Source organism: Panthera onca, chromosome F1, assembly GCF_046562875.1.
Source record: "Panthera onca isolate mPanOnc1 chromosome F1, mPanOnc1 haplotype 2, whole genome shotgun sequence".
NCBI lineage: Eukaryota > Metazoa > Chordata > Mammalia > Carnivora > Felidae > Panthera > Panthera onca.
In genome coordinates this window covers 41,496,944-41,521,021 of record NC_138355.1, presented here as the reverse complement: position 1 = coordinate 41,521,021, position 24,078 = coordinate 41,496,944, and the positions used below count along the sequence as shown (strand labels likewise).

Here is a 24,078-nt window from a genome sequence, read left to right as displayed (position 1 = left end):
GATTGACAGAGAGATTGGGACATGGGTGCAAATATGAGAGTACATACAAAGTTGTAAATACAGAATTGATGAGGATGAGTCCAAAACAGCCTGGGTGAGTGGAAAGGCTAGCGTTTGGAGTCTTGTCTGCAGAGAACATAATGTGTAACCTGGATGGCATTAGGGAAGTACTTGAGAGGTCATGACAGTTGTTTTCGTGCTTACCGATAAATACTAGTGACTTTCAAACTCATGCATTTATTGAGATTACAATGTCAGAAATGGTGCTCAGGGGCAGAGAGAGGTGTATAACTATATAATGCCATGTGAGGAGGACGGGGAACTAATTTATTAATTGAAGTTGGGAAAGCTTCACTGAGGAGGTGGCATGTTTTTTTTTTTTAGCAGAGTCAGTTCTTTTTTTAACATTAATTTATTTTTGAGAGACAGAGAGAGACAGAACACAAGCAGGGGAGGGGTAGAGAGAGGGAGACAACCGAATCTGAAGCAGGCTCCAGGTTCTGAACTGTCAACACAGAGCCAGACGCGGGGCTCAAACTCACTAACTGCGAGATCATGACTTGAGCCGAAGTCAGAAGCTTAACTGACTGAGCCACCCTGGCACCCCTGAGGAGATGGCATTTAAAAAAAATTTTTTTTAACGTTTATTTATTTTTGAGACAGAGAGAGACAGAGCATGAATGGGGGAGGGTCAGAGAGAGGGAGACACAGAATCTGAAACAGGCTCCGGGCTCTGAGCTGTCAGCACAGGGGCCCGATGCGGGGCTCGAACTCACGGACCGCGAGATCGTGACCTGAGCCGAAGTCGGCGCTCAACCGACTGAGCCACCCAGGCGCCCCGGAGATGGCATTTTAAACCGGGTTTTGACAGATGATAAAGAGATACGCACAAGAAAATATGTCATGAAGGACAAGGTAAACTAAAGAATCTGACCAAGAGAGAATAGTGAAAGTCAGAACATTTACTCATTTATTTTTTTAAAGTTTTATTTATTTATTTTGAGGGGTGCCTGGGTGGCTCAGTCGGTTAAACGTCTGACTTCGGCTCATGCCATGATCTCGTGGTTTGTCAGTTCAAGCCCTGCGTTGGGCTCTGTGCTGACAGCTCAAGAGCCTGGAGCCTGTTTCAGATTCTGTGTCCCCCTCTCTCTCTGCTCCTCCCCCACTTGTGCTCTGTCTCTCTCTTCTATCAAAAATAAATAAATCTAAAAAAAAGAAATTAAAGTTTTATTTATTTTGAGAGAGAGAATCTGTGAATGGGGGAGGGGCAGAGAGAGAGGGAGAGAGAGAATCTTAAGGAGGCTCTGCACTGTCAGCATAGAGCCTGATGCAGGACTTGAACCCACATGAACCCATGTGAGATCATGACTTGAGCTGAAATCCGACTCTTAACTGACAGCCATGCAGACACCCCAAAATCAGAATATTTAAAATTAGGGGCACCTGGGTGGCTCAGTCAGTTAAGCATCTGACTTCAGCTCAAGCCATGATTTTGCAGTTTGTGAATTTGAGCCCTGTGTGGGCCTTTGTGCTGACAGCTCAGAGCCTGGAGCCTACTTGGGATTCTGTGCCTCCCTCTCTCTCTCTGTCCCTCCCCTGCTTGTGCTCTGTCTCTCTCTCTCCAAAATAAACATTAGAAAAAAAATTTGAAAAAAAAAAGAATATTTAAAAGTAGAACATAATCATTGACAAATTTTTAAAAAATTTTATCTAAGCTTTTAAAAACTAGTGATAAAATGATTACTTTGATAAAAAATTGATATGCGACAAGACAAATATGAGCTTGGAATTCTCTATAGATCCTTTTTTGGCCTTTACTGAACGCCAGTTTAACAAAGCTGCCTTTAAAATCATATACCAGGAACTTTCTTTTCAAGAGACATGTGGGCATCTTGCCCGTCTCCCATGTGACTTAGACTACTCTGTTACTACTACTTAGCAATTACTTTTGTTCCAGATTGTGCATATGTTTAAGATGAGTAACTAAAAATTCTAGACCACTAATGCATTGGCTTTGAAAATAATTTCCCCCTATTTTCAGAACCAAGCCTGCTTTCAGTGTACAATCTGGATTGGAACTTAGATGAGTTTGGGATAAGCAGATAATCAATCACAGCCAGATAATAGACATCAGTGATATTGCTTTGCAAGGTATATGCTCTGATTTATGTCGGTGGATTGTTGTTTATGATACCTTTAAAATATTTGTGATGGAATAAGGCTTTTATAACCAAGCAGCAAAGACAAAGGCATTGCTTTATTTATTTATTTATTTATTTATTTATTTATTTATTTATTTATACAACCCATTTATCCGTATACTGATTAAATTTGAATGTTTGGTGTGGCCATCAGTAACTATACTTTATATAATTTATATAAATGAATGGTTCTTACACGATGAGCATACTAACCACTTGGCAATACAGACTTTAGTTGTTGGTTCCAAAACTCATTTTCAGTTTGTCATTTAAAATTTGCTTTTAGGGGGCACTTGGGTGGCTCAATCGGTTAAGAGTCCAGCTCTTGGTTTCAGCTCAGGTCACGATCTCACAGTTCGTGGATGCTAGCCCTATGCAGTGTGCTGACAGTGCAGAGCCTGCTTGGGATTCTCTCTCTCTCTCTCTCTCTCTCTCTCTCTGCCCCTCCCCAACTTGGTGTCTCTCTCTCAAAATAAATTAAAAAACATTAAAAACATGAAAAAAACAAAAAAAACCCCACTTGCTTTAAAAAATAAATAAAACTTGCATTATCCAGTCTAAACCTGGAGGGTTAAAAGTATTATTTTACTTGCAGTCTACTAATTTTCAAGAATGAGAGAGACATTTTCAAGTATCTCCAAACATGTTTCTTCCATTTAGCTGCTTTGATGGGCATGCCAAGTCAATGTGGAAATAAATATTTCTACTAAAAAACTTAACCAGTAGTGGTGCTTGCAGCAACTTATTCCTGTCCTCCAACTTTATTTTCCCTTTTTAGCTCTCGTCCATGTTGGTGCCTGATTTCACATCACTCGTACTTCCATTGTCTGCGAATGCCCTCTTTTCCCGATACCGAACTTGCTGTTGTCTCTTCTTCTGCACCTCTTTGTCATCCCTATCCTGTGGCAGGGCCTACCAGTCTGTACTCTGGATCACATCGCCTCCACCTTCCAGGAACCTCACACTGTTAATCATTTCTGTTTTCTTTTTATTTGTTTACTTTTAAAGTGTTCTGCTGTTTGACTGAATCAGTTGAATTTGAGAAAATTTGAAAACCTACCAGATCAGTCAGTGATACTTTTGCCATCTATGATGGATAACATATAGGATCTAAATAAAGTATTGCTTCTTTTTTCTCAGGCATCGTCATCTTTCTCTCAGATTCTCCCCATCAATTTTTAATCATGCTTAAGTACATCCAATTAAAAACAAACAAACAAACCCTCACTCGATCCCTCATTTCCCTCTGTGCCCCTGCCTTATCAGTCATCTTTCTTTTACAACACATTCACCTTAAAGACTTGAAAAAGTTGTCTATTCTGGCAGTGTCCATTTCCTGACCTTCTTCTTGCCAGCCTGCTCCTACTTCTTGTCATCTCTTCTCTGTTCCTTTATGGGTTGCCTTCCTCCATGCAGTTATTAAGTGCTGGGATATATTGAGGTGCTCTTCTAGACTTCTTTTCTTCCTACTCTACACGGTCTTTAGCCCTACTGGAACAGCAACTGACTGTTCTGTAGAGAAAAAAATCCAGTACTGTTGCCAGAATAAGGAAAGTGGATACCAGAAGCAGATATTGGGAAAGCAAAAAATAAGCAAGAGAACAAAACAAAAACCAAATTAGAAGTCTATCATAATGGGTACGCTATTATTTATACTCTATTGTCAAACTTATCATTCCTGTTCTTTCTCAGCCATCCTATACCCAACCGTTTTGTGACCATGTCCCACCATTTATTACTTCTGTGCTTTTGAACTAATGCACATTTGGAATTTTTGTTTTTCCCCCCAAATCTGCTAAATGAAATCCTACCCACTACCTTAGACTCAGAAGCTATCTTTCTAGAAACCCTAAATTAAACTTTTCCTTGTATGTTTTCTCATTACTGTTTACTTCTTTGCTAGGGCACTTACATATTCTAATTTGTAGTATAGTTATTATAGTCCAGTTCTCTGCTAGTGTGTAAACCTAAGCTCTGTGAGGACAAGGCTATACCTTGTTTGTCTTTTTATCCCTCATAGGATCTAATATGTGGCCAAGTTCATGATAAGTGCTAAGTAATTTTTTGTTGGTTTGATGATCATTGTCTATTCCTAGTAAGTCATAAGCAGGCATATTGAAACTTCAAAGCATTAAAAAATGACAATTAAAGAAGGAAAAGATGAAGTTTTATTTTTTATGCTCAGGTATTTAAATAATTAAGTCAATCAGAAATAGCCATAGATTTTAGACTCCCAAGAGCTATGATGTTATAACAAGAGCCCCTTATGTTTCCTATTGTTACATAGAGAAGATATCCTAATACTAAATATTGTGAGTTTTTCCCCAGTCTGGTTTTATCTCTAATAAGTGACCTGCCCTTTGGTTGTTTGTGTTGGTCAGACATGATCCTCATGTCCTAAACAGATGCAAACAATTTTGGAATAACCTCTTTAAACAACCAAGTTCTTGGAAAATAGAATCGCCACTGTGATAATTTGGAAAGAATACTGATGACCTTCAGCTTCAAAACAATGCAATTGCAGCATCTTTCATGTATTATTTATGAGAACACGCATTCTATAAGTCACATGGGGAGGGGAATGGCCCATGTTTATACACTAGAGGCAGTTGCACTTTCCCAAGGATGGGTTGGGAGAACATCATTGTTCATATCTTTTTCTAAACACTGTGTAGGTCTGAGGTGAATGTGACCTTAGTTTTTCCTTCTCCAAGACAGTTCTGCTTATAGGATTCTAGAATAATAATTTCAGCGAAAGTGACTTTTAATCTGAATGTAAGACCCTGACAAACATTGGTGCTTCACATTGGGCTTACTCAGCATTGCATCACACAGAAAACTGTTTCTCTGACAATAGCAATGGGGAAGGAATTGATGGAGATAGATGTCAGGGATACTTTGAAGGGTAAGTAAAATGGCCTCTGTTAGTAGTCCCTCAACTCTTTGTGTTGAGTATTTCAATTTCCACACAGCCGTGGATTTTTTCTTTAGACCTATCCTGTCTAGGTCGTCTGTCTAGAAATACAGCATTGTAATTTTTGAATCACCTAGCTCCTACAATCTTTAAGCTTATTTCCTATAAACATTATACCTTCTGCCAAGAGCAGAGTAAGGCCATAATATATCATATTTAAAGAACAGAATACCATAAGATCAATTATATTCTGGTTAGTTAAAATGATGTCTAGGAAAGGCAGTTTTTCATCCTCAATTTATTGTAATGTTTTTTGTCTTAAGGATAACTGAAGCTTATCACTGTCTTTGCTGCCTACATCTTTTTTTTTTTTTTTTTAATTTATTTATTTTTGAGACAGAGAGAGCATGAACAGGGGAGGGTCAGAGAAAGAGGGAGACACAGAATCTGAAACAGGCTCCAGGCTCTGACCTGTCAGCACAGACCCTGACGCGGGGCTTGAACACACTGACCGTGAGATCATGACCTGAGCCGAAGTCGGATGCTTAACCGACTGAGCCACCCAGGGGCCCCTTTTTTTTCTTTATCAACATGCGTTTCTGTGATGATTGAGCCTGAAACAGACTTAAACAGAAATGATTCTTCCTATTTCAAAATTATGCTTTTAAAGGTGTAGAGTACTTTGAGAAATGTATTGCACAAAAATACAGATGTGCAAAAATAACACTTTAGGACACAATTGTTTTTCAGAGAGAATCTTTGCTTTACTAAATTACCCTGACTTCATTTAAAAAGAGGCCTCCTAGTGTTCTCTGCTCAAATAATTACTTGCTAGAAAGCCTGGCTAGAAGAGGATTTTTAGGTTATTCTTTACCAATAGGGTTACCAGGTAAAATACACAATGCCCAGTTAAATTTACATTTAGGATAAGCAACAAATAATTTTTTAGTATAATATGTCCCAAATATTACATGGACATATTTATACTAAACAAAGTATTATTTGTTTTTCTGAAATTCAAATTTAAGTGGGTGTCTTGCATTTTTACTTGCTAAGTTTTGCAAACTTACCAGGGTAGAAGAAAATCTTGAAGTATTGATTAAACATTTTTTCACAAAATTTCAACTCGTAAACAATTGTTCTTTGGGTAACATTTCTCTTTTTTGCATTTAAGTTGATCTGCGTTAGATAATACCTGCAAAAGTTCTTTGTGAACTGAAAATATTGTCTATATGTTTTAAGAACACAGCAGCATTCAAGAGTCTAACAGGGCATGACAACAAACTAACAACAATCCGCACCTCCCAGCAAAAACAGAAATCCCAGGGTGTTGCTTCACCTTCGAATTCTTTCCTCCAAGTCTTGCTGTGATTAATGCAACACGGTTGAAACTGGTTAAACAATTATTCAAATTTGTCTAATATAAGGAAATACTCAAAACGACTGCAGGGAGGCTGTCCAGCTCCCACATTTCCAGATGAGAAGTGAAAAATCAGTATTTTGAAATCTCTAGCTAAGTAACATTCCTTCGGCCAGTTTTTGAAATCATTGATAGATTTTTTTTTTCACTTTTTAATTTTTCAACACAGATACAGTCTACTGTCTTTTGGACCACTCGCTTTGTAAACCGTGCAATTGATATTAAAGAAAACAGTAGTACACTGTAATAATGTTGTGTGATGACACATGGCAACTACACTCACCAATCCCTGTTGCACACCTGCAACAGTATGACATTGTATATCAACTTCAATTAAAAAAAATTGGGGGACGCCTTCATGGCTCAGTCGGTTAAATATCTGACTCTTGATCTCAGCTCAGGGTTGTGAGTTTAAGCCCTGCATTGGGCTCCATGCTGGGTGTGGAGGCTGCTTAAAAAAATTGGAAGAAAAAAAAAGCGTTAGCAGAAAGCAAGCTCCATTCCTGCGAAGTGATTGATTAATAAACATACAACTTGAGACCCTAAGATTTGAGAAAATTATAAGGATCCTGTTTAAAGACTATTAAAAAATATAGTCATTTTTTCTGTAGAGAGCAGAGGTACTTTTTTCTAATAATAGGAAAACTAGACTTGAATCAAGGTGGCCTAGATGCATATATTTTGGAAGAGCCTTATAAATCAGTTGAGAACCAGTCGTGATTAAGTGGTATTTCACCCAAATAAATGTTGTCAGTATTTGGCAACATGTAGATTAACAAACTCTGGCATGTAAAGGTTTCTGAGAGCTATGAATATAAGACCCAGCGTAGCTTGTCTACAGTTAGGAATTTGCCCCAAGTTATGAACCATTCCCCAACTTTTCTAACACACTTTAGGATTTAGGAAATCCTGGGGCTCAGGTGGAGAGAATCCTCCCTCAGCCCCTCAGGTCGTCAGCTTATAGCCTGAGGCATCAGTTTCATTAGAGCACATCATTATCATAGCTTGCATAGCTACAGATGCAAATGACAGTAATTAATCCATTGTATTTTCAAAGAAATGGTTTAGGAGGAGCCTTGAGCCTTTCACTAAGGCTCAGGACTGAGTGACCACCTTGCGGTTATGACCTCTGACAGACTTCTCTGAGGTCTCCTTCACGTGCACGTTGGAAACCAAGAAAGATGAAGCACACGGCTAATGAATTTAACAGCCTCATTAGGTAACTCTGCCTACCCTTAATAGTTCACAGAAATGCTCTCGGCATTTTAAAACAGGCATTAATGGAGAAAGCTTTGGGGATTTCAGGCAACTGCTTCAACGCATTTGCCTTTCTGTTTCCCAGATGCCTTCCTACCAACAGCTTAGCTCTTGGGCCAGCTCGTAGCTGCCTGCTTGTCAGGTCCTATCTGTGTTTGGGGCGCTCTACAGGACTGCTGAAGGAGGCAGTCATTTTAAATGGCTCCAAATGAAGTCAGTTATTGCCTATTATTTATTTACTTGATCTTGGAGTCACAAGAAATTATATAAGCCAGGATCTGAGGCTTCTCTGTTCACTTTGGCCTGGGCTTTCATTCTCTGAGTTTAGGTGGAGATGTTTCATTTATTGTGAGCTGAATTTTAAGGTCCTTTCTTGAAGGAGGTCTGTTTATTCTGGACCCACATGGTCCTTGTTCGTTGTGCAGAGCTGCTTCCAATACAGTCAAATCTCTGTCTGTGGAACATTTTCCATATTGGACCATTCTGAACCCCTCTTTGGGATATCTCAACCCTTGTGGTTGGTACAATGTATATGTGTCTGCAGTATGGTTTTTCTTTCTCATTCTTCTGGGATGCATATTAGATACTGTGTATTAGATAAGCAGGTGCTACATTAATTTAGGCAATACCTAAAAGACCAAAAAGAATTAGATGAGAATGCATTGTTTAGGAATTAGAAGAAAGAAGAATTTACTCCGTAAATCTCAGGACTTCTCTTTCATTTCCAAATAGCTTCGAGAGAAGGGTGTGTCTTTCTCTGGAATGTTCTGATGAAGGCATCCATATTCTATCAAATGTGCCTTATTTGTGTATTTTCTGCTATTCTTATATTCAGTTAGTATCTGTAAATCAGTACTTCCTAACCTTTTTCATTGTAATGACACACACAGAAAAATGATATTGGTATTGTACAGTAGAATGAACTGAAGGGGATTTGAGTTGTCTATATGAAGCCTGGGGAGAAATTCATTGTTTTTTTTAAAAAAAAAATTTCAAATGTTTATTTATTTTTGAGAGAGAGCGAGTACATAGGGGAGGGGCAGAGAGAGAGGGAGACAGAATTCGAAGCAGGCTCCAGACTCTGAGCTGTCAGCACAGAGCCTGATGCAGGGCTTGAACTCAAAAGCCATGAGATCATGACCTGAGCTGAAGTTGGATACTTAACCCACTGAGCCACCCAGGCACCCCCCCCCTTTTTGTTATTAAATGGTTATGAGAAGAGAAGAACTTACAAAGAACTTACTTATAAATAAAATATTAAAAAAATTAATAACCTTAAACTTGCTTTCATGTCCATAAAGTTTTATTATCAGGTGTTACAGTTGAAATATAATTTCTGATTAAGACTTTTTAAATAATAGTCTCTTCATATTTAAGGTCAAGTTTGACAATAGAACTTCCTGCAATTATATGATGAAAATTTTAAACGGTTAAAAATATTTATAACACTTGAATTATATTGGAAATAACATTTTTCCTTCTGCTTAGAAGTGTAATTAATGTTTATTTCTTTTTTTTTTCTTTTTTAATATATGAAATTTACTGTCAAATTGGTTTCCATACAACACCCAGTGCTCATCCCAAAAGGTGCTCTCCTCAATACCCATCACCCACCCTCCCCTCCCTCCCACCCCCCATCAACCCTCAGTTTGTTCTCAGTTTTTAACCGTCTCTTATGCTTTGGCTCTCTCCCACTCTATTAATGTTTATTTCTTAGGATAATGTGATTTCTGTAAAGCCTTTCCTATCAGATATTTTAACATAATAATAAAGTTACATATTGCAGAATGCACTTGCATTGTTAGGGCAGTCAGTAGCAATGAATGTATCTGATACATATAATGACAAGAAATTTAAGCTGTAAAAAACAGTGTCTGCCAAGAGCCACCATTTAACCTTCTGATACGGGGCTCATGGAGCTGCTGGAGAAGTTTATATAAAAGATTCCTAAAGTGCATTCCTGCCCATGGTATGAAGGCGGTAGGTGGTGGTGAGGCTGACAGGGCTCCTGGCAGGCCCTGGGAAGGAAGCAGCTTGAGTCTTTGTCACCATGCATGCTGGACACATCTGTCCATTGGTACTAATGTGTTCTAAGTGACCACTCTAAAAAGTCAAACACATTCTGCAAAATAGCTTTATTATTATTTTGAAATAATCTAGAGAGCTGGCTCCTAAAAATCAATATCCAGGCAGTGGAATACCCTTTTGGCCAGGCTTAGAGAGTGGTGAAGCAGCAAGTGCCAGGTAACAGTCATTTTGCTTGTCCCCTGCAGGCACTTCTGAGATGTGTCAAACTCTGCTCACACTCCTTCAGTCCTCTGAGGGTCCTCAGGGGAGGCTGTTTATGGATGGAGGTGACTGGCTTGGGGACAAGTTAGTCTAGGACAAGTTGCCCTGCATTTTGAGGGGATTTGTATCACTCAGCGTATCCATAATCCATTCACTATGTACCAGTATATTTTGGCACCTTGATTAGCAAGCTGTACTGTGGATAATGTTTTAAAAGGATATCTCTGTATCCCATTCCCTATGCCATGTATATGCCTAACTAGGATGTTCCAAAAACTGGTTGAGCCTAACTATGACCAGGAGGCTGTGATTCTGAACTTACAGCAAAGTTCTGCAGAAAGAGACCTTCCCCAGCTGCCTCACACAAAGCCATAGGTGGTTATGGCTGGGAAATGTCCAACACGGTACCTAACCGTCACCAGCTGAATTGTGAAAGATGGCATTTCTTCAGACAGACAGACTTCTTTAGGGTGTATCAGCCTGTAGACGCTGTTCCTGTTGGTGGAAGGAGAAGGCAGAGATGGAGAAATATGCTTTGAGGACATGTGTATATACTTCCTGACACTTGAGGTACAAAATTAACTGTTGAAAGGTTGAAACATTTCTGTGCTTCCTTAGACAGCACATATACTAAAAAAAGAAGTTGAAACATTTCTTCTCTTATTCAGGGATAAACTTTCCATCCATGCTTTTTACTCCTTTCCTTTTAACGACTTATAAGACCTCATTTATCTCTTCTCCACCCTATGTTTTGAGCTGTATCTCCTTTTCTGATTTCTTCTTTTCAACCTGTTGGTGTTTTGCTTTGTTTTTATTTTGTTTTTCTTTCATAACAACTCTCTTGTCCTTCCTCTGGCTGCAGTTCAGTTTTCCCGTTCTCTTCTATGAATGTCTCTGAAGTACAATACATTTCAGTTCATTTCCCAAACACTTGAATTTGACTTCTGCTTTAACTGTTGCACTGAACTGATCTCAGTATGGTTCCTGTTGACCTTCATATTGTTAAATGCAATATGCATTTCCCAGCTCTTAGGGATCTCTTTGCCACATATGCTGCTGTTAATCATTCCTTTGAGAGATTAAAGAGGTTCAAGAATTCTTTGGCACTCCTCCCATCAAGAGATGTTTAACTGCCATGAAAGCTAGTGGTTCTTATGCAAAACAGACAAAGTAGATGGCAGTTTACGTTTATTTTCTACAGAATTAATCTGTGACTAGAACTTTTCATCTGTAACTCAGAAAAAAAATAATTGATGCCTAGAAATACTAATGATAATGTATTGATAGGAAATATTAGATCTACAGTAATTTTGTATCTAAAATAGCATTCACAAATGTTAGTAGTTTATTATTTGTATTAAGTTCTTTGCAGTCCACCTCTCAGGTGGTTTCAGTACAGTCAGTGATGACACCATGGTTGAGAACAGTTGCTCTAACCTAACGCTGTAATGAACTGTAACCCGTAGAGCTACTGCAAAGAGATTTTAACTCTCTGACAGTGAAGTCAATGATTATGGACCTTGAAATAGTTCTTGAATGTCCAATACATTTTGCTACCTAGCTTCCAATATAAATCACTTTTATTTCTCTTGGGAACCCTCTGGCTGAAGTTCAAGGCCTTTTTCCAATGCCAAAATCCAAAATCTTCATTTTATCAGCTTTGAATGTATTTTTAAAATGTCAGAATGCATTATGACAACTTTGTTATGGGATAAAGCCAGAAACATCCTTCCACTGTCTTCGAATACTCAGAAGATATGACGTGTGAAAGAATATCAGAGATGCTTCTCTGGAAACCTTAGTGTCATGCTAGGACCTGCCAAAAATTTGCACTGTAGTCTTTATAGCATAGGATCTTATATTTGCTTCCATAAAGGGAGAGAGTTTCCAGCAGGGCGTTCATTCTTTCCTCCTTGTGCGAGTTTATTCCAAGGCATCAGACCACAGATCAGAGGCAAAGGATCAGAGGCATCATTAAAACTAGTGACCACCTTCTGTGAACAGCGTGTATTATTTTTTTAATTAGAACTCAGGTTATTTATTTATTTATTTATTTTTAATGTTTATTTATTTTTGAGAGAGAGAGAGAGACAGAGTGCGAGTGGGGAAGGGGCAGAGAAAGGGGAAGACACAGAATCTTTTGCAGGCTCCAGGCTCTGATCTGTCAGCACAGAGCCTGAACCCACAAACTGTAAGATCAAGAGCTGAGCCGAAGTTGGATGCTTGACCACCTGAGCCTCCCAGGTGCCCTGTCAGGTTCTGAACTTAAAAAAATGAAGGATATAGTCCCAGTCTTGAAGTCTAGATGGGGAAAAATATGAATAGGTGATAATACAGTGTAAAAAAATTCTATAATTGAAGCACCATGTAACAGGTCACCAACTCTGCTTAAAGAAGTATTCCTAGAAAGGGGAAACTTTTAGGTGGGCCTTGAAGAATGAGCTGGAGTTTATGAAGTGAAGAAGAAGCCTAATGATCTTTCAGTCAGACAGAACAACATGTGACAAAGCTTTTGGGAGTAAGAAGTTTGGGAGAAATGCGAATTGTTCTGTACAACTAAATTAAAAGGAGTATGTGACTGTTTTGTCTGGAGTCCCACTGACATTTTATTTCTGAGATACTATGGTATCTCCTTCTATTTACTTCTTTCTGAAGAGTTAAATAAACAGGGATCCAAGACAGGCTCTGCACCTAGTAGCTTTTCATACTATTGTAGAGTGGGTTAGGATGGATGTCTAGGATATTTATAGATGATGCCTTTAAAGCACTCACAGTATATTGATTAAGACAAATGAGAAGCATTCTGTATCTGTTTACTTGTGGTGGGGGTAGGGAGGGACCTGAAGCTTTGATAGCAGTGAATGATTTCTTTAGGAGGGTTTAGATTATAACTCAGGACTCCTGACTTCCAGGGAAGTCCTTGGTTCATACCTGCACACCACCCAAGATCTCCAGACATTGGTTTCCACAGTTTCCAGGTTCATTACCACCTTATGGGAAAGTACATAAAGAGGGCGACTATCTCTGCCAAACTGAGATCTTTTTAATTCTGGAAAGAGTGACCACTTGGAATCGTTGTTTACCACCCACTGAGAAATGAAATACTTCATAATTCAGCAATGGGTATCTACTGAGCTTTGTCCCATACTCAGTACAATCTAAAGGGAATTAGAGATTAAAGGTTCTGCATCCAATGCCAATGTGTGGGGTCCCCTCCTCCCAACACCATGGAATTCTCTGATACTAGCTGAGTGTCCTACAGTTCAACTCAATTCTTACACTACCCGAAGATAGTGACAGATTCCACAGATTAAGGGTTCAGTTCTATAAGACTGCAACGCCTCCCCAGTCCACACTCCACTTGCCACCTGGGCTTCTGACCTACTTACCAGCTATAGCTTGGAGGTTTCAATGACCCTTTCCTTGGGTTTGATTAATTTGCTAGAGAGGCTCACGGAACTCAGAGAAACATTTTACTTACTTACCAGTTTTTACTGACTTTACTTACCAGTTTGTGATAAAAGGATAGAACTCAGGAACAGCCAAATGGAAGAGACACATGGGGCAATGTAGGAGGAAAGAGGACAGATCTTTCATGCCTTTTCCCAGACCTCCTTGTGTTTACCAACCTGGAAGCTCTCTGAACCCAGCCCTTTTGGGTTTTTACTACATAGAGATGATAGATTAAATCATTGGCCATTGGTGATTGAACTCGGTCTCCAGCCCCTCTCCCTTTCCAGGAGGTCCTGTGGTGGGACCAAAAGTTTCAACTGTCTAATCACATGGTTGGCTCCAAGAGCAATCAGCCTCCATCCTTAGTTTACTTAGTGGCTTTCTAAAGTCACCTCATTAACCTAATAAAAGACACCTTTGTGCTCTTATCACTTAGGGAAATAAGTGTTTTATTTATTTATTTACTTATTTAAATTTTTTAACGTTTATTTATTTTTGAGACAGAGAGAGACAGAGCATGAACAAGGGAGGGTCAGAGAGAGAGGGAGACACAGAATCCGAAACAGGCTCCAGGCTCTGAGCTGTCAGCACAGAGCCCGACGCGGGGCTTGAACTCACGGAGTGCGAGATCATGACCTGAGCCGAAGTCGGCCGCTTAACCGACTGAGCCACCCAGGCGCCCCGGGAAATAAGTGTTTTAGAAGCTCTGTGCCAGAAACCAGGACAAATAACAAATACATACTTTTTATTATAAATTACAGCATCACAGATACCTAGAAGGCATGTTCTTTACTCTTTTGGAGTTCACAATCAAGGTGACAATATAACCCAATTGGAGCTTGATTACGTAGAGTTGGCTCTAAGAGCACAGGAATTCTACTTTGTTTTCCTGAATGATCTCATCCATTTCCATTAGCATTAGCTTAAATTTGCTGTGCACCTTGAAGACTTCCAAAACTTCTTTCCTTTTCTTTTTATTATTATTTTTTAATGTTTATTTATTTTTGAGAGAGAGAGAAAGAGCACAGTCAAGGGAGGGGTAGAGAGAGGGAGACACAGAATCTGAAGTGGGCTCCAGGCTCCGAGCTGTCAGCACAGAGCCTGACTTGGGGCTCAAACTCACAAACCCGTGAAATCATAACCTGAGCTGAAGTCGGACGCTTAACCGACTGAGCCACCGAGGCACCCCCAAAACTTTTTTCTGGATCAGAATTTCCAACTGGTTCCAGGACATCTTTACTAAGGTGTATCAGAGGCCCTTCAAATTCAACAGATTAAAAATCAGATTAATCTGTTTTCCTATAAGCCCATTTTAGGTGTTCTTCTCATATTTATACATTAGTTAATGATATTGTTTCCACCTGGCAATCAAGGCAGATACCTGGGGGTCATATTTAATTTCTCCCTTTCCCTCACACCTCAGTATCCAACCTGTCACTAAGTCATGTTCATTTAATCCTCAAAATAATCCATTTTTTCTTGTAGTTAGTGAAAATGTAACATTCTACAATTCATACTGTGCCAAAAATTTATAGTTGGTATGCTTAGGTAGTAATGGGTGGTGGTGTTGGAGCATCCATTTAACAATATATTTTGCCTCAGTTTCATCCAGGTTCTATTTTAGGTTAACTTAGCCTTTTAAGATTTCTTTCTTCCCCCGATTTCTTCTTAAGAGGGCATCTGGGTGGAGGAAAGCTGACTTATGACAATGTGAGAAGTGTGTGTGTGCGTGTCTGGGGAGCAGTGGGGTATGTGTGTGCAGGAGGTGAGATCCACTTGCTGTCATCTGATTTCCAGCTGAGATATCGTGCCTGTCATCTGATTTCCAGCTGAGATATCGTGCCTCTCCCTGGGTATTAACCTCTGTCTTCACTAACAAGTCTTACCTGGTCTTTGATGGTGTTAGCATCCACTGTTGCTAACTGTAAGCTCCACCATTACCTTCCAGTCTTGAGGTACCTGCTCTTTGTGGCTTCTACATTCTGACCCCAGGTTCCTGCCATTTCAGGGGTCCTCTCAGCATGCCCTTGCCACCATGGCAGGTTGGAATTTATGGATCTTTTGTATACTAGCCTATGTGCTAAGTCTATCTTGCAGATCACCTTTCCCTGCCATAGCCATTTCTGTATCTCTACCATTAGATCTGATGTTCTCAGATCCAGTCATATTTATCTGAATTTTCTAAACATCTCTTTGAGTTTTCACAGCATCGTTCCACCTCTGGAAGATGAAGGGCCTTCTCTTTTTACCAGTGTCTGTATGATCAGGTTGTGTCTTTCTCCATATGAAGGTAGCATTTGACATCCTTTCCCTGGGGCCATAGGATGAGAGGACTATGAGCAAATATGATTTATAGAGGAAATAAAGACTATATTTACTATTTTCTAAATAGTATTCTTACTATGCAAAGAGTCATTCATACATATCCCTATACATTTTATTAAAACAAAATTATACCATACATATTTTTCCGAAATTTCTCTTTTAACCTAATAATATATTTTGGATCATTTTCCATGTTTACATATTCAGATAAACCTTATTCTTTTTAGTAGGCACATAGTATTCTATTTTATGACTATCATAATTTGTTTATTGGTGGACATTTAGTTTGTGTTCTATTTTTGATTTTTATGAACGTTTCTGCAATAGATATCGTTGCACTTTGTGCCACAAAAATTTTAGCTTCTGTATTGCCTTTATAAGTGTGGTGTTTTTTGTCCTGCCTAAAAAATGTTTTTCTATTCCAAGACCAAAAATGTATTTCTTTTCTGTCTTTAAATATTTAATGCATTTGGATTTTATTTTTTACATGTCCTGTGATGTAGGCAGCCATGCTATTTTCCATATATTTTAGAACTATGTATTTTTAAAAGAAAACCAATTTTTTTTCACAGAAAAAATTTTGGGTAGAATTGTTTCCATGGGGAAAAATTTAGATTGAGGGATGTTCTAATTGACCTCAATTTCACACTCAACATTTCAGTTCCAATTCTTTTGTCTCAGTCTACAATTGCCAAATGTCCTAAACCTGTCTTTGGAATAAGATGGATATAAATTTTCAGCTCCTCTGCTTGCAGTTAGGTTGTTAATTATTCAAATACTCAATCTCAGTTCACAGATCTTCACCATGAACATAAAGATGCACAAGCAATGTTAGGTCTACTTAAAATCCTTGTAGAGCCCTGAAGTGAACTCCAAGAGTTAGAATTTGTGCATCTCTGTCATCATATTAAAATATTTTCAATGATACGTTTGTAATAAACTATAAAAACAGAATGATCAAAGTCTGCATTTTAATGATATTTGTATGTCCTGCTATTTTGCTAAAAAGAGCATTTGTTTCTTTTTTATCTAACTACCAATATATATTTTTTGAAGAAACTGGGAGACATGAGACATGTACAAAGAAGAATATAATTCACTGGCACCTAGAGAAAGTCATGCCTAATGTGTTGGCCTTTTTTTTTCTCATGTTGTACCTGTATAATGCACCCATGGTTTCTGTACATCGAGAGTGAAGGAACACTAAATTCATCTTGGCCAAATGCTGAGAGATTGACTATGAAGATCAATATTCAGTGGAACTGAGACCAAAGGCAAATGTAACCATCAAAAATGAATTTACCAAAGTAAATTCAAAATGAGGTCAATAAACTTAATTATTACTACAGTTCCATATTAAGATTTTCATAATATAATTTGAAAGTTTGACATTATGGGACAGGAACATTACCGTCTACCTAGATATCTTAGCTGCTGGTCTGCTCATGGGCCTCAGACTCCACTTTGGGCTACTAAAGAGATGCTCATTTTCAGCTCAGTTCTGTGACAAACATGATGTTTGTTGCTAATGGCCATGTTGCCCTAAGTGATTGAGTGTTTGCTTCTTTGGAATTGTAACCAACTAAGGTAAAAATTTATCTGTTATTTATATTCTGTCTTTGAAGATTTGATTAGTGGTAATTATGTAGCTTTTTTGAAGCAATTCCACAAATTTAAGCTTTTTGTTCAATGGGAGAAAGATACTTAATGAATAGCATATATATATGTATATATATATACACGTATATATATGTATATACACATATATATATATATATACACACACATATATATATACATATATATATATATATACACATACATATATATATATTTTAAACTTACTTATTCATTTTGAGAGAGAGCACGAGCAGGGGAGTGACAGAGAGAGACTGAGATAGACAAACCCAAGCAGGCTCAGCACAAAGCCCAATGAAGGGCTTGATCTCACAAACCATGAGATCATGACCTGAGCCGAAGTCAAGAGTCGGATGCTCAACTGACTGAGCCACCCAGGCACCCCTGAATAACATATATTTTTAATTAAAAAAATTCTTTTGTCTACACATGATGTTTTATATAATCACTGGGGCAATTTTGTTCTTAAGTCTTAGATCTAGACATGTAGCAGTGGAATAACGTAATTGGCTTTCAGTTTAGCAAAATTTTCTTTGCCTTTCCATCTGTGTTTCAGCTTTCACTGCATCTTTGGTGGAACAGTGTGACCTGAAGCTCTTCACAGCAGATATCATCATGTAATACTTACTCTTTCGTGGTAAGCTTCACTCAACCAACCACTTTCTCTGTGAGGAACTGTGAGTTGCTAGTGTATTCTGTGCTGTAGATATTCATCTCTACAACGTACAATGTTAAGGCTTTCTTTTGGAAAGCAGTTAAAATTATTTTTCTTTGTTTTTTTTTTTGAAGACATTTATTATCTTTTATTGTTTGATCATCTTATATGATGATCAGGCAGTTCCGAAACCTCTTGTATGTCAAGTTGTCTTTGGCTGCAGAAGAATTATGAATGTGACCACAGTTTTGCTGCCTGTAGCCAGCTTTTTTATGTTATACTCTGCTAGAATTACCTCCTAAGCACACATAACTGAAGGATTGAACAGAACATACAACTGGATTTTTAAACCATTCAGAGGATTGTTTGTTCTGTTGTCAACTATAACAATGTGATTTCCCATTCTATAAAGATTCCTTTAATAACACTGGTATGTAAGATTGGTGTTCAAGATAGAGAAATTTCTTTTTCTTTTTTTAAAAGTTCATTTATTTATTTATTTATTTTTAATGTTTATTCATTTTTGAGAGACAGAGAGAGAGTGCGAGTAGGGAGGGGCAGAGAGAGAGAGGGAGACACAGAATCTGAAGCAGGCTCCAGGCTCTGAGCTGTCAGCACAGAGCCTGACATGGGACTTGAAGTCACAGATGGTGAGATCATGATCTGAAATGAAGTTGAATGCTTAACCGACTGAGCCACCCAGGTGCCCCTATTTATTAATTTTGAGAGAGAGAGAGAGAGAGAGAGAGAGCGAGCAGGGCAGGCTGAAAGAGTCAAGTGAATGAAATTGTAAATTAATTAAATTCACTCTCCATTCCTGTCCCACCCATGGACTAAGGTACTGCATATCTGTATAATCTGACCCACTGGGACCTGAAATGCTCTGCATATTTTGGTGATGCAGGACCATCTGAATTTATTTCTCATCCTTCACTCCTCCCTTCCCTTATTCCCTCACCCTCCCTGTCCTGAAGTTGTATCTCCCCCATAAAGCATTCATGCTTAAGTCTCTCTGCAGGCTCTGTTCTCTAGAGAACATTGCTTAATACATTGGCTGTTCACTTTTTTCCTCTCTTTTTTTTTTTTTTTTCAACGTTTATTTATTTTTGGGACAGAGAGAGACAGAGCATGAACGGGGGAGGGGCAGAGAGAGAGGGAGACACAGAATCGGAAACAGGCTCCAGGCTCTGAGCCATCAGCCCAGAGCCTGATGCGGGGCTCGAACTCACGGACCGTGAGATCGTGACCTGGCTGAAGTCGGACGCTTAACCGACTGCGCCACCCAGGCGCCCCTTTCCTCTCTTTTTTTGAGACTTGCCAATGAGTAGCCTTTGTCCATTTTCCTTTTGGGAAATGTTTATATTTTGTTGAATGATTTGCAAAACTCTTTGTCAGATAAAGAGCTAATAGTTTTGTCACTTATTTTAAATTTTGTTTTATTAAATTTTTAAATTAAAAGTATTTTTAATTTTGACTTTTCTGCATTTTGGGGTACATTTTTGTTTTTATTATTTTTATGTTATAATTGTGAACTATGTCACACATGTAGAAAAGTGTCTAAAATGTATCTCTTTTAGATAATATAACAAATAATACTATAATAAAATAAACTGTGTAGTTACTTCTGTTAAGAAATAGGTCATTCATTGCTTGTAATGTAGAAACCCCCAACTGTGACCTACTTCAATCACATAGTTTTTCTTCTCTTAATAATTTTGTAATTTGTTTTTTTGTACTTTGTGTATGCATGTGTGTGCTTATGTGTGTGTGTATGTATATGTCCGTGTGTGTGTATCACTATTTTCAACTCCCTACCTTCCATCTTTTCAGTCGTCACTCTCTCTCCTTTCTCATCCACAAGAGAATTCCATCTAAGTTAAAATGTGGAAACATAAGGCAGACACAGGGAGGTCACATGACAGATGGATACTCAGTTAAACAGAATTCCAGCCAAAGGGGAAAGGAATAAGACTGACTGAAGTCATAAAATTTGAAGACAGCAACCACTCTTATTTCTAAAATACTGTAAGACCAGTTGTGGCTATGGATCCTGAGGGAAGTAGGGAAAGAAAAAAAATTGAATGAATCTCCTAAGCACAGCACAGTATTTTGTGGACTTAGAAATACAGAGGTATGACAATTCAGGAAACAATAGATGTTGGTGAGGATGTGGAGAAAGGGGAACCCTTGTGCACTGTCGGTGGGAATGCAATCTGGTGCAGCCACTCTGGAAAACAGTGTGGAGGTTCCTCAAAAAATGGAAACTAGAAGACCCTTGACCCAGCAATTACACTACTAGGACTTTATCCAAAGGGTACAAAAATGCTGATTAGAAGGGGCACATGTACTCCAGTGTCTATAGCAGTGCTACCAATAACCAATTACTGAAAGAGCCCAAATGCCCATCAACTGATGAATGGATTAAGACAATACGGTGTATACATATATATGCAATGGAATACTACTTCGTGATGAAAAAAAATGAAATCTTGCCATTTGCAACAATGTGGATGCAACTGGAGAATATTATGCTGAGCGAAATAAGTCAGTCAGAAGACATCATATGATTTCAACCATATGTGGAATTTGAGAAACTTAACAGATGATCATAGGGGAAGGGAAGGAAAATAATATAAAAACAGAGAGGGAGGCAAATCATAAGAGACTCTTAAATACCGAGAACAAACTGAGGGTTGATGGAGGTGGGGAAAATGGGTGATGGGCATTAAGGAGGGCACTTGTTAAGATGAGCACTGGGTGTTATATGTAAGTGATGAATCACTGGATTCTACTCCTGAAGTGAAGACTACACTGTATGTTAACTAGAGAATAAAGGGGAAAAAAAGCAATACAGAGGTAAAATAATGGAAGAAAAATTACCCAAAGACATTCAAATATGCAGTAAAACCTTGAATTGTGAGTAACTTCAAGGGTACTGCAAGATGAGCGAATATTTCTAATAAATTTTAATTTGATAAATGAGCAATATTTTGCAATATGAGTAGAAAGTGATGCTGAATCTCACATGATCACAACTGAGCCAATGGTTCTTCTCTCTCTCTCTCTCTCTTGCTGCGGGATTGTGGGTGATCATTTCCCATGCTTGGATGCTCAGTCTCAGGCCATTGTGTTTGGCAGAAATCAGTGATTTTTAAGAACATTGGAAGGTGCCCACAACTGGCACTAGTGTATTTTTTTGTCACTTCAAAGCACCAATGGACAGTCCTTTGCTTCTTCATATAAGAGTAAGCTTAGGACTGCTTTGCTTCATTCTAGGTCAGGCTGCCTACAGATATAGAACCTTGCCTCTGCTGCCTTATTGCCAGTTACATTAAATACTGTATATGATAAAGTTTATTGATACTGTACTGTAGTCAACATCTGTGAGAGCATATACAATGGCCCCGATGCAGAAAAAGGTTGAAAAGAAAGGCAGTAAGAAGAAGGAGATGACTATGGCAGAAGTTAAGGAAATCATCGAGAAGAATGAACAAGGTATGTCCATGGATTGGCAGGTCATTTTGAACTTTAGAATGCTTTATACCAAAGCACTATTTTCAGCAATGCTTTGAGGTGACTGAAGGATCAAACCTTACCTTCCAAGAGTTTGGGAAAAATCATTTCCACATCATGAACTACCTCAAGATCATCAATAAAGCCTAGGATGGGGTCATCAAGAGAACCCTCAATTCTGCGTGGAGAGCTATGGCCTGATTGTGTTCTTGAACATGACTTAGAGGGGCTTGATCATCACCAGTTGTGGATGAAATTGTGTCCTTGGGGAAGATTGTGGGACTGGAGGTGAATGAGGGTGACATTCAAGAGCTGGTGGGGAAACATGGCCAGGAGCTGACCACTGATGAACTGATGGATCTGTGTCAAGAGCAAGAGTAAGAGGTTATGTGGCACAAAAACAGATACTCAGATCAATGGAACAGAATAGAGAACCCAGAAATGGACTCACAAACGTATGGTCAACTAATCTTTGACAAAGCAGGAAAGAATATCCAATGGAATAGACAGTCTCTTCAGCAAGTGGTCCTGGGATAACTGGACAGTGATGTGCAGAAGAATGAACTTGGACCACTTACAGCATGCACAAAAATAAACTCGAAATGGATGAAAGACCTAAATGTAAGACAGGAAGCCATCAAAATCCTCAAGGTGAAAGCAGGCAAAAGCCTCTTTGATCTTGCCTGCAGCAACTTCTTACTCAACATGTCTCTAGAGACAAGAGAAAGAAAAGCAAAAATGAACTACTGGGATGTCATCAAAATAAAAAGCTTCTGCACAGCAAAGGAAAAAATCAGCAAAACTAAAAGGCAACCGACACAATGGGAGAAGATATTTGCAAATGACATATCAGATAAAGGGTTAGTATCCAAAATCTATAAAGAACTTATCAAACTCAACACCCAAAAAGCAAATAACCCAGTGAAGAAATGGGCAAAAGACATGAATAGACACTTCTCCAAAGAAGACATCCAGATGGCCAACTGACACATGAAAAAATGCTCAACATTACTCATCATCAGGTAAATACAGATCAAAACCACAATGAAATACCTCGTCACACCTGTCAGAATGGCTAACACTAACAACTCAGGCAACAGCAGATGTTGGCGAGGATGTGGAGAGAGAGGATCTCTTTTGCACTGGTGGGAATGCAAGCTGGTGCAGCCACTCTGGAAAGCAGTATGGAGGTTCCTCAAAAAATTGAAAATAGAACTGCCCTATGACCCAGCAATTGCTCTACTAGGTATTTATCCAAGGGATACAGGTATGCTGTTTCAGAGGGACACAGGCACCCCCATGTTTTTTTTTTTTTCGTCAATTTTTTTTTAACGTTTATTTGTGAGACAGAGAGAGACAGAGCATGAACAGGGGAGGGTCAGAGAGAGAGGGAGACACAGAATTGGAAATAGGCTCCAGGCTCCGAGCTGTCAGCACAGAGCCCGACGCGGGGCTCGAACTCATGGACCGTGAGATCATGACCTGAGCTGAAGTCAGACGCTTAACCGACTGAGCCACCCAGGTGCCCCTGGCACCCCCATGTTTATAGCAGCACTATCAACAATAGCCAAAGTATGAAAAGAGCCCAGATGTCCACTGATGGATGAATAGATGAAGAAAATGTGGGGTGTATATATATATATATATATATATACATGTACATATATGTATATGTATGTACATGTATATATATGTATATATATGTACATGTATATACATATATGTACATGTATATATATATAATGGAGTATTACTTGGCAATCAAAGAGAATGAAATCTTGCCATTTGCAACTATGTGGATGGAACTGGAGGGTATTATGATAAACGAAATTAGTCAGAGAAAGACAAATATCATATGACTTCACTCATATGAGGACTTGAAGACACAGAACAGATGAACATAAGGGAAGGGAAGCAAAAATAATATAAAAACAGGGAGGGGGACAAAACATAAGAGACTCTTAAATATGGAGAACAAACAGTGTTACTGGAGGGGTTGTGGAGGGGGGATGGGCTAAAGGGGTAAGGGGGATTAAGGAATCTCCTCCTGAAATCATTGTTGCACTATATGCTAACCAATTTGGATGTAAATTAAAAAATATAAAATTAAAAGAAACCATAAAAGATTAAATTAAATCAGACTAAATTGATATTTAAGAATAGTTAATTCAATTATTATGTAATTGCAGAGGTCAAGGCTCTCTAATATACCAATGTAAATGAAACTTTGAAAGCAGTTCTCTTTGAAAATAATTTTTTTTATTGCAAGAAAAGAATTGTCTTCAAAACAAAAAAGTCGTAAGAATACAAGTGTTTGGTAAATCTGTGAAAGTATAAGCACTATCATATTAAGTGATCATCTGTCAACTATCAAAGTAATAAAAAGTGGCCATGAAAATATAAATAAAAAGTA

The 24,078-nt window shown here is 38.5% G+C and overlaps 1 long non-coding RNA gene across 7 annotated transcripts in view; it reads left to right on the top strand.

The window, feature by feature from the left end:
• The window catches only part of LOC132686321 (uncharacterized), a 184,310-nt gene that overhangs the window by 14,545 nt on the left and 145,687 nt on the right, over nt 1-24,078 (top strand). For 3 of the 7 annotated variants that reach the window (XR_009613588.3, XR_009613585.3, XR_009613587.3), the window contains one exon: nt 18,054-18,134. The exons of 1 other annotated variant lie outside the window; for it this stretch is intronic. This is a non-coding gene — a long non-coding RNA (uncharacterized LOC132686321). Of the gene's footprint in view, nt 1-7,576; nt 7,755-18,053; nt 18,135-21,316; nt 22,688-24,078 lie in introns of those variants that run through there. 3 more of the 7 variants (XR_009613589.3, XR_009613591.3, XR_009613590.3) reach the window with 3 other exon arrangements.